Consider the following 5,636-nt stretch of genomic DNA (forward strand, 5'->3'; position numbering starts at 1 on the left):
CAAATCTGGACTAGGTCCTGGGGTTTCTCTGTATTTGGGGTTTTCTCGTTAACAAAATTTCTGGTGTCTGTGTTATTTCTTTTTCGCATTATATTTTGTTTATATAATTGAAATATCACAGGTTGTGCATTACTTCAATCATAGTTGATAAATCCTTCCTTGTTTGTTGGATAAGACTTGATTGAACTTGGATATTGGTTTTTGAGATCGTCGAAGTACTCTCACGTTATAATCAGGTTTACAGACCCGTTTCTGTTTAACGACTGATTGTGTAGAGGAGATACTCATCCAGTATCGGTTGCGCTGGCTTGGGCACTTACGTCGAAGATCTCCTGATGCGCCGGCCGACCGAAACTTACGTGGGATGAGTCGGTGAAACATGACTTGGAGAAATGGAATTTAGCAGAGGAAGATGCGTTGGATAGACAGAAGTGGAGAGCAGCGATTCATGTGAAAGAGGTAGGATTTCTGTTCCAGGATTGAGTTGGACCGTCTATGTAAGTTCACGCACAGCTTGTTCATTCGGAATGATTTGTCTCGGGAGTTCGTGTTTCTCTCGTCATCAGTGACATGAGTTGTTAGTCCTTTCTGAGACGGTTGTTGTTTGATGGACAATACATGTTGGTGTATGAGTGGTGTTTGGTTTTCATGTGCTTGTTGGCTCCCTGCCCCAAGCGGTGAACGATAAGCACGATTACCTCTTCATGCCCGTCTCATACCCAATTTGGTTTCTATGTTGCATATTTATTGAGAAGGTATCGATGGTTGCCCCCCTCCCCCGTTTTTTGCTTAATCTTACCTATCGTTGGTAAGATAGATCTTTTGCGCATAGCGTGCCCGCTTGAAACAACTTGTCCCTGGTGCTCGTGCTCGCCTGGTCTTAAAAGGCTTGACTGGCTTGTTCTACTGGAGACAGTCGTTCCTTGTTGGACAATACGTGTTGGCGTATGAGTGGTGTTTGGTCTTCGGTGCTGGTTGGCTCCCCGTTTCGCGCGACAACAACAATCCCAACTACCTCTTTAGCATCTTCACTGAGCCTTCTTAGGGAAAGACTCATTTGTCTTCTGTGCCTATCTATCGAAAAGGTATCGATTATTGTCCCTTGAAATGGTGAAGCTGTGAAACCATCTTAGTATATTATGAAGGGAGGGACTCCCTCCCATAGCTATGCAGGCAGCAGGATCGTAAAAGGGGGGGACTCCCTCCTGTAGCACTGTAGCCCTGGGCAGGGATGTAATGGGTATGCTATTCTAATGGTCGCGAATGCGTAAACCATACTAGAATAGTGTGCACACCCCCTGTTCCACCCACGACACGGAATGTGTTAGAGCACTGCTCGGTCGAACTCGCATGCGTTGCTATCTCAAGCATGTTTGTCAATGTTAATGATCAAAACTATAATTCTTGATTTCTAGCCTATCTATAGATGTCTCGGACTAGGACATAGATAGTGTAATTGAGCTTAGATTTCAAAGAGTTCATAATTTGAAGACGAATAACTACTAAGGGGAGCTTGTGGAACTTCTTCGACAAAAGGTATGTGGATACTTGAACTCATCTATCACTTGGAAAGTCTATTTCCACTATCTCCTATATTGAGATATAAGTCGTGTTAAGATATAGTTTTCTCTATACACATTTGAGATTTCGAGCTGAGTATATCTCGCTTACAGATTTCTCGAAATACGTGTTGGTAAGCTTTCGCTTCGACCAAGTTCATCTTATATCATGAGAAAATTTCCGAGTAACATCTTACATGGTTTGTTTATACAATCATTTGATGTAGGCTTGGAATGTTTCGATAATGATTATTTCAATATCTTGAAATTGCTTTGATGTCGATAGTGTGTGAAAACGACTATTGTCACTATTAGAAGAATGTTTCAATAATTGAAATAAAGAGTTGAGAACGTAACCATGTTTGGATATAAGCATATATAGTGTGTTCGCACATTAGTATATAAATCCACAAACCGGGAACCAAGTGTATTCATATGTGTGTATACCAAATTGGTGAAGGAGACAAGATAAGTATGCGTACCCGTATGCATACTGGCGGAAGTTTTCGAACCGAAAATATCTGCTGATTTTGGAAATTACAAACTCCTAAACTAGTCACCTTAAGTATGCGTACCCGTACGCATACTGGCGGGAGTTTTCGAACCGAAATTTTCTGCTGAGTTTGGAAACTTAATAAATTCAAATCCGGTTGCTTAAGTACGCATACCCGTACGCATACTTAAGATGGTTACTTTGTCAAATCGGTCAGTTCATGAACTTAAACATTTAAATCGTTGCAAACCGTGACTATAATGTTCATGATTGATTCAAGTGAATCAAACCGATTTGGTTTCAATTGTGTTTTCTATAACAATTGAACAACTCTTTAACTAGTTTCATTTGAGTCATTTGAACTAGTTATGGTTGACATGAATAAGGTTGATATGAGAGTAATCATATGGCTAACCTCGGTTAACTATTTGTGAACCAACATGGTGTACATGTTTAGGTACGGTTACATAAACCTAAATGAGGGTACATTTCATTTGTGTGTAACAAGCTAAGTTCGATCTAACGGTTGAAAGATATTAGCTTGGTTGAATCAGGTTTTTCATCTAACGGTGAATATTGAATGCTTTGTTACCAAGGTAACTTGGATTGCAAACCCTGATTTGAAAACTATATAAAGGAGAACTCTAGCAGCTGGGAAACCTAATCCCCACACCTCATGTGTGTTACTAATTGCATAACTATAGTCGATTATCCTTTAACCTTAGGTTTCTTCTCGATACCTTGTAAGTTAACGACTTGAAGACTTCATTGGGATTGTGAAGCCAGACCCAACTATTATCTTTGTAGTTGCGTGATCTGATCTTGCTGTTTCTATCATGGTGAGTGCCATTGAAATAATTGGCTCGAGATTTTATATCTCCGATAGGCAAGATAGAAAAGTAATCACAAACATCTTCGTCTCATCGTTTGTGATTCCACAATAACTTGTTTCACTAGTCGATTAAGTTTATTGTGAGGTGATTGATAATTCTAGGTTGTTCTTCGGGAATATAAGCCCGGGTTATCAATTGGTTCATGTTTACCTTGATTTATCAAAAGAAGGAACAATAACTCTTGGGTATTTCTGTGGGAGACAGATTTATTCAATCCTATAGACTTTTCTGTGTGAGACAGATTTGTCTATCAAGTCTTCGAATTTGGGTCGTAGAAACTCTTGGTTGTGGGTGAGATTAACTAAGGGAATCAAGTGCGTAGTATCCTGCTGGGATCAGAGACGTAAGAAGCGCAACTGTACCTTGAATCAGTGTGAGATTGATTAGGGTTAAACTACAGTCGAGTCCGAAGTTAATTGGTAGTAGGCTAATGTCTGTAGCGGCTTAATACAGTGTGGTGTTCAATCTGGACTAGGTCCCGGGGTTTTTCTGCATTTGCGGTTTCCTCGTTAACAAAATTCTGGTGTCTGTGTTATTTATTTTCCGCATTATATTTTGTTATATAATTGAAATATCACAGGTTGTGCGTTAAGATCAATCAATTAGAATATCACAGGTTTTATGCATTTGCGGTTTCCTCGTTAACAAAATTCTGGTGTGTGTGTGTGTTATTTCTTTTCCGCATTATATTTTGTTATATAATTGAAATATCACAGGTTGTGCGTTAAGATCAATCAATTAGAATATCCAACCTTGGGTTGTTGATTTACATTGATTAACACTTGAACATTGGTCTTTGGTACCGTTCAAGTTACTCCTCTTATATTCGGTCGGGCTCGCAGATTTCTATTTGTTGATTGCGGATTGAATTAAGAGTTAGAGATATTAAACTCTTTGATATACTTTATTCTAGATTGAGTCTGACTGTCTAGTTGATTCTCTAGAAAGTGTATTGGAGTAAGTCCTCTCATATTTCCAAACAAATTGTTGGGTGTGGTTGTTAGACCCCCTCATTTTCAATTGGTATCAGATCCGGCAAACACATTAAAGACCTTATAAGTTTGTGTTTGGAGCAATCTGATTTCTGTGGGCTTGTGTATCTCTTAAACCAGCGCATCCATAGATGTCTTCCAAATCTTTTAATTACACCAAAAATCTTGGGTTTGCCGCAAAGGATAACTCCTTAGCAGATTCTTCCGAATCCAGAGGGAAAAACAAGACTTGTGAGAATATGTTAGAATCAGAAATGAAACTCACCAGAACGTTAAAAAAATATGCTGAAATCATTAATTATCAAGCGGCCAAAATCAAATCTCTTGAAGAAAAGAATGATCAGCTTATTGATGAATTTGAGAAATCTCTTGACAGGGAACATGAACTCTATAGCTATGTTGAATCTCTCTCTAACAATATCGAAAAACTGGCTCAAGAAACTACTCTACAACGTGAAAAGATTAGTTCTCTTGAAGATATTGTCAGAGAAGACTCAATCAGATAAAAATGTTTAGTCAAGGCTCATTCATCATAAATAAATAGCTATCGTGCTGAAAAAGAGAAACTTGTTGCATCTCTTCAACTTGCACGAGAATAGTGTGATACCTTGAAAAAGGAAAACTCTGTCTTGATGATTAAGTCATCTTCTACACCTTCTCCTGATACTCACGAGGTTTTACCGAGCGTAAAGAAAAATTCCTCCAACGAATTACCTACGTGAAATACTTGCAAAATTTGCATGTGCAGGCAGAAGTGTTGGGTCAAGAAAATCATGTCTCAAATCCACGATATTGTTCCTGCTGTGGGAAGAAGAATCAATATGATCTTCATTGTTTTGCCAGGAGGAAACAAATTTCTAATCTCCATAATTTGCTTCTTTCTACTATCAATGGATTAAATCGTCTGAGGACATCTACAGTGAATCTCTTACCGACAGAAAACCATAAATCTTATAAAAATGATCTCTCCTCAAGAAATCATCACAAGTTGCATGTTCCTCATTACGCTATAAACCCTTGTGCCACTAATGAAGACTTTCCCTGTGTTTATAAGAACAAGTCTGGTAAGTCTAGATCAAGAAAATGAAAATTCTCCAAATTACCTTTTTTGGAACCTATCTCTAGAGGTCCTAGAATCAGTCCTCAGAAAAATCCTTCAGATGGACTTTTGAAATGGTTTATGACTAATTCCTCTGGAATACGTTATAATCAATGGAAAAAGGGGAATATACAAGTAAAACGATCAAACAACTGGTACAACCCTTCTCCCATGATTGGTAGTGAGACCACTTCTCACTCCTTTACCTAACTTTAGGTAACCTCATCTTTGAATCTATCTTGAGAGGTACAAGGATGATGACTATGGGAGTCTCAAGATTTGTTGTACGTCATGGTGTGTCGTTTTCTTTTGTCAATCAATCAAAGTTATGAAATTCTGTTTTTATGGTTCGGGCTCTAATTTGAAGGATTATTGAGCAATATTTGACAAACATTGTGTTTTTCCTCTTACTGGATTTAACTTAAATCCATCCTTCTCTTGTGAACGGTCCATGAACGTCTGTGTCCTACTCCTGTGAGTTCATAGGGTTTCCTTAATAAGAAGTGTCTTGTCTTAATACATATATATCTTATACTGTATTAATCTGTACCTAACAAAAATTATATGGAGAACTCTGCAAAAGCTCAAGAAATTGTGCAT

Source organism: Papaver somniferum, chromosome 5 (assembly GCF_003573695.1).
Source record: "Papaver somniferum cultivar HN1 chromosome 5, ASM357369v1, whole genome shotgun sequence".
NCBI classification, from domain to species: Eukaryota; Viridiplantae; Streptophyta; class Magnoliopsida; order Ranunculales; family Papaveraceae; genus Papaver; species Papaver somniferum.